General features: G+C 37.6%; 1 protein-coding gene across 1 annotated transcript in view; it reads left to right on the top strand.

The window, feature by feature from the left end:
- The window catches only part of LOC121587366 (leucine-rich repeat-containing G-protein coupled receptor 6), a 164,494-nt gene that overhangs the window by 83,992 nt on the left and 68,405 nt on the right, over positions 1–12,097 (top strand). The gene's annotated exons all lie outside the window — the stretch shown is intronic.

The raw sequence follows: 12,097 nt of genomic DNA, 5'->3' as shown, positions 1-12,097 counted from the left end.
GACTGTCACCTCTAAACTAACACACTGTCACCTCTATAATAACAGACTGTCACCTTTATAATAACAGACTGTCACCTCTATTATAACATACTGTCACCTCTATACTAACATACTGTCACCTCTATACTAACATAATGTCACCTCTATACTAACAGACTGTCACCTCTATACTAACAGACTCTCACCTCTATACTAACATACTGTCACCTCTATACTAACAGACTGTCACCTCTATGCTAACATACTGTCACCTCTATAATAACAAACTGTCACCCTCTATAATAACAAACTGTCACCTCTATACTGTCACCTCTATACTAACAGACTGTCACCTCTATACTAACAGACTGTCACCTCTATACTAACATACTGTCACCTCTATAATAACAGACTGTCACTCTATACTAACAGACTGTCACCTCTAAACTAACACACTGTCACCTCTATACTAACAGACTGTCACCTCTATAATAACAGACTGTCACCTCTATACTGTCACCTCTAAACTAACACACTGTCACCTCTATAATAACATACTGTCACCTCTATAATAACAAACTGTCACCTCTATACTGTCACCTCTATACTAACATACTGTCACCTCTATAATAACATACTGTCACCTCTATACTAACACACTGTCACCTCTATACTAACATACTGTCACCTCTATACTAACACACTGTCACCTCTATAATAACACACTGTCACCTCTATAATAACATACTGTCACCTCTATACTAACAGACTGTCACCTCTATACTGTCACCTCTATACTAACATACTGTCACCTCTATACTAACAGACTGTCACCTCTATACTAACAGACTGTCACCTCTATACTAACAGACTGTCACCTCTACAATAACAGACTGTCACCTCTATACTGTCACCTCTATACTAAAAATAATGTCACCTCTATACTAACATACTGTCACCTCTATACTAACAGACTGTCACCTCTATACTAACAGACTGTCACCTCTAAAATAACACACTGTCACCTCTATTATAACACACTGTCACCTCTACAATAACATACTGTCACCTCTATACTGTCACCTCTATAATAACATACTGTCACCTCTATACTAACAGACTGTCACCTCTATAATAACAGACTGTCACCTCTATTATAACAGACTGTCACCTCTATAATAACATACTGTCACCTCTATACTGTCACCTCTATACTAACAGACTCTCACCTCTATAATAACAGACTGTCACCTCTATAATAACAGACTGTCACCTCTATACTAACAGACTGTCGTATATCTATACTAACAGACTGTCACCTCTATAATAAGACTGGCACCTCTATAATAAGACTGTCACCTCTATACTAACAGACTGTCACTCTATACTAACAGCCTCTCACCTCTATAATAACATACTGTCAACTCTATACTAACAGACTGTCATATCTATACTAACAGACTGTCACCTCTATTATAACAGACTGTCACCTCTATACTGTCACCTCTATACTAACAGACTGTCACCTCTATTATAACAGACTGTCACCTCTATAATAACAGACTGTCACCTCTATGATAACATACTGTCACCTCTATACTGTCACCTCTATACTAACAGACTGTCACCTCTATACTAACATACTGTCACCTCTATAATAACAGACTGTCACCTCTATAATAACAGACTGTCACCTCTATAATAACAGACTGTCACCTCTATACTAACACTGTCAACTCTATACTAACAGACTGTCACCTCTATACTAACACACTGTCACCTCTATACTAACATACTGTCACCTCTATAATAACAGACTGTCACCTCTATAATAACAGACTGTCACCTCTTAACTAACACCCTGTCACCTCTATACTGTCACCTCTATAATAACAGACTGTCACCTCTATACTAACAGACTGTCACCTCTAAACTAATACACTGTCACCTCTATAATAACATACTGTCACCTCTATAATAACAGACTGCCGCCTCTATACTAACATACTGTCACCTCTATACTAACTCGACTGTCACCTCTAAACTAACACACTGTCACCTCTATAATAACAGACTGTCACCTTTATAATAACAGACTGTCACTCTATTATAACATACTGTCACCTCTATACTAACATACTGTCACCTCTATACTGTCACCTCTATACTAACATAATGTCACCTCTATACTAACAGACTGTCACCTCTATAATAACAGACTGTCGCCTCTATACTAACAGACTGTCACCTCTATACTAACAGACTGTCACCTCTAAACTAACACACTGTCACCTCTATAATAACAGACTGTCACCTTTATAATAACAGACTGTCACCTCTATTATAACATACTGTCACCTCTATACTAACATACTGTCACCTCTATACTAACATAATGTCACCTCTATACTAACAGACTGTCACCTCTATACTAACAGACTCTCACCTCTATACTAACATACTGTCACCTCTATACTAACAGACTGTCACCTCTATACTAACATACTGTCACCTCTATAATAACAAACTGTCACCTCTATAATAACAAACTGTCAGCCCCTCTATACTGTCACTCTATACTAACAGACTGTCACCTCTATACTAACAGACTGTCACCTCTATACTAACATACTGTCACCTCTATAATAACAGACTGTCACCTCTATACTAACAGACTGTCACCTCTAAACTAACACACTGTCACCTCTATACTAACAGACTGTCACCTCTATAATAACAGACTGTCACCTCTATACTGTCACCTCTAAACTAACACACTGTCACCTCTATAATAACAGACTGTCACACTCTATAATAACAGACTGTCACCTCTATACTGTCACCTCTATACTAACATACTGTCACCTCTATAATAACAGACTGTCATCTCTATACCTAACAGACTGTCACCTCTATACTAACAGACTGTCACCTCTATACTAACAGACTGTCACCTCTATAATAACAGATTGTCACCTCTATAATAACAAACTGTCACCTCTATAATAACAGACTGTCACCTCTATACTAACAGACTGTCACCTCTATATTAACAGACTGTCACACTCTATAATAACAGACTGTCACCTCTATACTGTCACCTCTATAATAACATACTGTCACCTCTATAATAATATACTGTCACCTCTATACTAACAGACTGTCACCTCTATACTAACAGACTGTCACCTCTATACTAACAGACTGTCACCTCTATAATAACATACTGTCACCTCTATACTAACAGACTGTCACCTCTATAATAACATACTGTCACCTCTATAATAACAGACTGTCACCTCTATACTAACATACTGTCACCTCTATAATAACAGACTGTCACCTCTATTATAACAGACTGTCACCTCTATAATAACATACTGTCACCTCTAAACTAACACACTGTCACCTCTATTATAACACACTGTCACCTCTACAATAACATACTGTCACCTCTATACTGTCACCTCTATAATAACAGACTGTCACCTCTATAATAACAGACTGTCACCTCTATACTAACAGACTGTCACCTCTATAACAGACTGTCACCTCTATACTAACAGACTGTCACCTCTATACTAACAGACTGTCACCTCTATACTAACAGACTGTCACCTCTATACTAACAGACTGTCACCTCTATACTAACAGACTGTCACCTCTATACTAACAGACTGTCACCTCTATACTAACAGACTGTCACCTCTATACTAACAGACTGTCACCTCTATACTAACAGACTGTCACCTCTAAACTAACACACTGTCACCTCTATGCTAACAGACTGTCACCTCTATATTAACATAATGTCACCTATATAATAACAGACTGTCACCTCTATACTAACAGACTGTCACCTCTATACTGTCACCTCTATACTAACAGACTGTCACTCTCTATAATAACAGACTGTCACCTCTATAATAACATACTATCACCTCTATTCTAACATACTGTCACCTCTACAATATGACTGTCACCTCCATAATAACATAATGTCACCTTTATAATAACATACTGTCAACTCTATAATAACGGACTGTCACCTCTATACTAACAGACTGTCACCTCTATAATAACAGAATGTCACCTCTATAATAACAGACTGTCACCTCTATAATAACAGACTGTCATCTCTATACTAACTTACTGTCACCTCTATACTGTCACCTCTATACTAAAATAATGTCACCCTCTATACTAACAGACTGTCACCTCTATAATAAGACCTGTCACCTCTATAATAACATACTGTCACCTCTATACTAACAGACTGTCACCTCTATACTAACAGCCTCTCACCTCTATAATAACATACTGTCAACTCCATACTAACAGACTGTCATATCTATACTAACAGACTGTCACCTCTATTATAACAGACTGTCACCTCTATACTGTCACCTCTATACTAACAGACTGTCACACTCTATTATAACAGACTGTCACCTCTATAATAACAGACTGTCACCTCTATAATAACAGACTGTCACCTCTATACTGTCACCTCTATACTAACAGACTGTCACCTCTATACTAACATACTGTCACCTCTATAATACAGACTGTCACCTCTATAATAACAGACTGTCATCTCTATACTAACAGACTGTCACCTCTAAACTAACACACTGTCACCTCTATAATAACAGACTGTCACCTCTATACTAACATACTGTCAACTCTATAATAACAGACTGTCACCTCTATAATAACAGACTGTCACCTCTATACTAAAAGACTGTCACCTCTAAACTAACACCCTGTCACCTCTATACTAACAGATTGTCACCTCTAAACTAACACACTGTCACCTCTATAATAACAGACTGTCACCTCTAAACTAACACACTGTCACCTCTATACTAACATACTGTCACCTCTATACTGTCACCTCTATTATAACACACTGTCACCTCTACAATAACATACTGTCACCACTATACTGTCACCTCTATACTAACAGACTGTCACCTCTATACTAACATACTGTCACCTCTATAATAACAGACTGTCACCTCTATAATAACAGACTGTCACCTCTATACTAACAGACTGTCATATATATACTAACAGACTGTCACCTCTATTATAACAGACTGTCACCTCTATACTGTCACCTCTATACTAATTGACTGTCACCTCTATTATAATAGACTGTCACCTCTATAATAACAGACTGTCACCTCTATAATAACATACTGTCACCTCTATATACTGTCACCTCTATACTAACAGACTGTCACCTCTATACTAACATACTGTCACCTCTATAATAACAGACTGTCACCTCTATAATAACAGACTGTCATCTCTATACTAACAGACTGTCACCTCTAAACTAACACACTGTCACCTCTATAATAACAGACTGTCACCTCTATACTAACATACTGTCAACTCTATAATAACAGACTGTCACCTCTATAATAACAGACTGTCACCTCTATACTAAAAGACTGTCACCTCTAAACTAACACCCTGTCACCTCTATACTAACAGATTGTCACCTCTAAACTAACACACTGTCACCTCTATAATAACAGACTGTCACCTCTAAACTAACACACTGTCACCTCTATACTAACATACTGTCACCTCTATACTGTCACCTCTATAATAACAGACTGTCACCTCTATACTAACATACTGTCACCTCTATACTGTCACCTCTATACTAACAGACTGTCACCTCTATACTAACAGACTGTCATCTCTATACTAACAGACTGTCACCTCTATACTAACAGACTGTCACCTCTATACTAACAGACTGTCACCTCTATAATAACAGACTGTCACCTCTACAATAACAGACTGTCACCTCTATACTGTCACCTCTATACTAAAATAATGTCACCTCTATACTAACAGACTGTCACCTCTATACTAACAGACTGTCACCTCTATAATAATATACTGTCACCTCTATAATAATATACTGTCACCTCTATACTAACATACTGTCACCTCTATACTAAAAGACTGTCACCTCTAAACTAACACCCTGTCACCTCTATACTAACAGACTGTCACCTCTATAATAACAGACTGTCACCTCTATAATAACAGACTGTCGCCTCTATACTAACATACTGTCACCTCTATACTAACAGACTGTCACCTCTAAACTAACACACTGTCACCTCTATACTAACATACTGTCACCTCTATACTGTCACCTCTATAATAACATACTGTCACCTCTATAATAACAGACTGTCACCTCTATACTAACATACTGTCACCTCTATACTAACAGACTGTCACCTCTATACTGTCACCTCTATACTAACATAATGTCACCTCTATACTAACAGACTGTCACCTCTATACTAACAGACTGTCACACTCTATAATAATATACTGTCACCTCTATAATAATATACTGTCACCTCTATACTAACATACTGTCACTCTATACTAAAAAGACTGTCACCTCTAAACTAACACCCTGTCACCTCTATACTAACAGACTGTCACCTCTATACTAACAGACTGTCACCTCTATAATAACAGACTGTCACCTCTATAATAACAGACTGTCACCTCTATACTAACATACTGTCACCTCTATACTAACAGACTGTCACCTCTAAACTAACACACTGTCACCTCTATACTAACAGACTGTCACCTCTATACTGTCACCTCTATAATAACAGACTGTCACCTCTATACTAACAGACTGTCACCTCTATTATAACATACTGTCACCTCTATACTAACATACTGTCACCTCTATACTGTCACCTCTATACTAACATAATGTCACCTCTATACTAACAGACTGTCACCTCTATACTAACAGACTCTCACCTCTATACTAACAGACTGTCACCTCTATAATAACAGACTGTCACCTCTATACTAACAGACTGTCACCTCTATAATAACAGACTGTCACCTCTATACTGTCACCTCTATACTAAAATAATGTCACCTCTATACTAACAGACTGTCACCTCTACAATAACAGACTGTCACCTCTACAATAACAGACTGTCACCTCTATAATAACAGACTGTCACCTCTATACTAACAGACTGTCACCTCTATAATAATATACTGTCACCTCTATACTAACATACTGTCACCTCTATACTAAAATAATGTCACCTCTATACTAACAGACTGTCACCTCTATACTAACAGACTGTCACCTCTATAATAATATACTGTCACCTTTATAATAATATACTGTCACCTCTATACTAACATACTGTCACCTCTATACTAACATAATGTCACCTCTATACTAACAGACTGTCACCTCTATACTAACAGACTGTCACCTCTATACTAACAGACTCTCACCTCTATACTAACATAATGTCACCTCTATACTAACATACTGTCACCTCTATACTAACAGACTGTCACCTCTATTCTAACAGACTGTCACCTCTATACTAACAGACTGTCACCTCTACAATAACAGACTGTCACCTCTATACTGTCACCTCTATACTAAAATAATGTCACCTCTATACTAACATACTGTCACCTCTATACTAACAGACTGTCACCTCTATACTAACAGACTGTCACCTCTATAATAACAGACTGTCACCTCTATAATAACATACTGTCACCTCTATAATAACATACTGTCACCTCTATACTGTCACCTCTATACTAACAGACTGTCAACTCTATACTAACAGACTGTCACCTCTAAACTAACACACTGTAACCTCTATTATAACATACTGTCACCTCTATAATAACATACTGTCACCTCTATACTGTCACCTCTATACTAACAGACTCTCACCTCTATAATAACAGACTGTCACCTCTATAATAACAGACTGTCACCTCTATACTAACAGACTGTCATATCTATACTAACAGACTGTCACCTCTATAATAAGACTGTCACCTCTATAATAAGACTGTCACCTCTATAATAACATACTGTCACCTCTATACTAACAGACTGTCACCTCTATACTAACAGCCTCTCACCTCTATAATAACATACTGTCAACTCTATACTAACAGACTGTCATATCTATACTAACAGACTGTCACCTCTATTATAACAGACTGTCACCTCTATACTGTCACCTCTATACTAACAGACTGTCACCTCTATTATAACAGACTGTCACCTCTATAATAACAGACTGTCACCTCTATAATAACATACTGTCACCTCTATACTGTCACCTCTATACGGTCACCTCTATACTAACATAATGTCACCTCTATACTAACAGACTGTCACCTCTATACTAACAGACTGTCACCTCTATAATAACAGACTGTCACCTCTATAATAATATACTGTCACCTCTATACTAACATACTGTCACCTCTATACTAAAAGACTGTCACCTCTAAACTAACACCCTGTCACCTCTATACTAACAGACTGTCACCTCTATACTAACAGACTGTCACCTCTATAATAACAGACTGTCACCTCTATAATAACAGACTGTCGACTCTATACTAACATACTGTCACCTCTATACTAACAGACTGTCACCTCTAAACTAACACACTGTCACCTCTATACTAACATACTGTCACCTCTATACTGTCACCTCTATAATAACAGACTGTCACCTCTATACTAACAGACTGTCACCTCTATTATAACATACTGTCACCTCTATACTAACATACTGTCACCTCTATACTGTCACCTCTATACTAACATAATGTCACCTCTATGCTAACAGACTGTCACCTCTATACTAACAGACTCTCACCTCTATACTAACAGACTGTCACCTCTATAATAACAGACTGTCACCTCTATACTAACAGACTGTCACCTCTATAATAACAGACTGTCACCTCTATACTGTCACCTCTATACTAAAATAATGTCACCTCTATACTAACAGACTGTCACCTCTACAATAACAGACTGTCACCTCTATAATAACAGACTGTCACCTCTATACTGTCACTTCTATACTAAAATAAATTCACCTCTATACTAACAGACTGTCACCTCTATACTAACAGACTGTCACTTCTATAATAATATACTGTCACCTTTATAATAATATACAGTCACCTCTATACTAACATACTGTCACCCTCTATACTAACATAATGTCACCTCTATACTAACAGACTGTCACCTCTATACTAACAGACTGTCACCTCTATACTAACAGACTCTCACCTCTATACTAACATAATGTCACCTCTATACTAACATACTGTCACCTCTATACTAACAGACTGTCACCTCTATTCTAACAGACTGTCACCTCTATACTAACAGACTGTCACCTCTACAATAACAGACTGTCACCTCTATACTGTCACCTCTATACTAACATACTGTCACCTCTATACTAACATACTGTCACCTCTATACTAACAGACTGTCACCTCTATACTAACAGACTGTCACCTCTATAATAACAGACTGTCACCTCTATAATAACAGACTGTCACCTCTATAATAACATACTGTCACCTCTATACTGTCACCTCTATACTAACAGACTGTCACCTCTATACTAACAGACTGTCACCTCTAAACTAACAGACTGTCACCTCTATACTAACAGACTGTCACCTCTATAATAACATACTGTCACCTCTATACTGTCACCTCTATACTAACAGACTCTCACCTCTAAACTAACACACTGTCACCTCTATACTAACATACTGTCACCTCTATACTAACAGACTGTCACCTCTATACTAACAGACTGTCACCTCTATAATAAGACTGTCACCTCTATAATAAGACTGTCACCTCTATAATAACAGACTGTCACCTCTATACTAACAGCCTCTCACCTCTATAATAACATACTGTCAACTCTATACTAACAGACTGTCATCTCTATACTAACAGACTGTCACCTCTATTATAACAGACTGTCACCTCTATACTGTCACCTCTATACTAACAGACTGTCACCTCTATTATAACAGACTGTCACCTCTATAATAACAGACTGTCACCTCTATGATAACATACTGTCACCTCTATACTGTCACCTCTATACTAACAGACTGTCACCTCTATACTAACATACTGTCACCTCTATAATAACAGACTGTCACCTCTATAATAACAGACTGTCACCTCTATACTAACAGACTGTCACCTCTATACTAACACACTGTCAACTCTATACTAACAGACTGTCACCTCTATACTAACACACTGTCACCTCTATACTAACATACTGTCACCTCTATAATAACAGACTGTCACCTCTATAATAACAGACTGTCACCTCTTAACTAACACCCTGTCACCTCTATACTGTCACCTCTATAATAACAGACTGTCACCTCTATACTAACAGACTGTCACCTCTAAACTAATACACTGTCACCTCTATAATAACATACTGTCACCTCTATAATAACAGACTGTCGCCTCTATACTAACATACTGTCACCTCTATACTAACTGACTGTCACCTCTAAACTAACACACTGTCACCTCTATAATAACAGACTGTCACCTTTATAATAACAGACTGTCACTCTATTATAACATACTGTCACCTCTATACTAACATACTGTCACCTCTATACTGTCACCTCTATACTAACATAATGTCACCTCTATACTAACAGACTGTCACCTCTATACTAACATACTGTCACCTCTATAATAACAGACTGTCGCCTCTATACTAACATACTGTCACCTCTATACTAACAGACTGTCACCTCTAAACTAACACACCTGTCACCTCTATAATAACAGACTGTCACCTTTATAATAACAGACTGTCACCTCTATTATAACATACTGTCACCTCTATACTAACATACTGTCACCTCTATACTAACATAATGTCACCTCTATACTAACAGACTGTCACCTCTATACTAACAGACTCTCACCTCTATACTAACATACTGTCACCTCTATACTAACAGACTGTCACCTCTATACTAACATACTGTCACCTCTATAATAACAAACTGTCACCTCTATAATAACAAACTGTCACCTCTATACTGTCACCTCTATACTAACAGACTGTCACCTCTATACTAACAGACTGTCACCTCTATACTAACATACTGTCACCTCTATAATAACAGACTGTCACCTCTATACTAACAGACTGTCACCTCTAAACTAACACACTGTCACCTCTATACTAACAGACTGTCACCTCTATAATAACAGACTGTCACCTCTATACTGTCACCTCTAAACTAACACACTGTCACCTCTATAATAACAGACTGTCACCTCTATAATAACAGACTGTCACCTCTATACTGTCACCTCTATACTAACATACTGTCACCTCTATAATAACAGACTGTCATCTCTATACTAACAGACTGTCACCTCTATACTAACAGACTGTCACCTCTATACTAACAGACTGTCACCTCTATAATAACAGACTGTCACCTCTATAATAACAAACTGTCACCTCTATAATAACAGACTGTCACCTCTATACTAACAGACTGTCACCTCTATACTAACAGACTGTCACCTCTATAATAACAGACTGTCACCTCTATACTGTCACCTCTATACTAACATACTGTCACCTCTATAATAACAGACTGTCATCTCTATACTAACAGACTGTCACCTCTATACTAACAGACTGTCACCTCTATACTAACAGACTGTCACCTCTATAATAACAAACTGTCACCTCTATACTAACAGACTGTCACCTCTATAATAACATACTGTCACCTCTATAATAACAGACTGTCACCTCTATACTAACATACTGTCACCTCTATAATAACAGACTGTCACCTCTATACTAACAGACTGTCACCTCTATAATAAGACTGTCACCTCTAAACTAACACACTGTCACCTCTATAATAACAGACTGTCACCTCTATAATAACAGACTGTCACCTCTATACTGTCACCTCTATACTAACAGACTGTCACCTCTATAATAACAGACTGTCACCTCTATACTAACAGACTGTCACCTCTATAATAACAGACTGTCACCTCTATACTAACAGACTGTCACCTCTATACTAACAGACTGTCACCTCTATACTAACAGACTGTCACCTCTATACTAACAGACTGTCACCTCTATACTAACAGACTGTCACCTCTATACTAACAGACTGTCACCTCTATACTAACAGACTGTCACCTCTATACTAA

This window comes from Coregonus clupeaformis, chromosome 24 (assembly GCF_020615455.1).
Source record: "Coregonus clupeaformis isolate EN_2021a chromosome 24, ASM2061545v1, whole genome shotgun sequence".
In the NCBI taxonomy this organism is placed as follows: Eukaryota; Metazoa; Chordata; class Actinopteri; order Salmoniformes; family Salmonidae; genus Coregonus; species Coregonus clupeaformis.
Note: the sequence above shows the minus strand (reverse complement) of the source record. Positions and strands in the feature narration are given on the sequence as shown.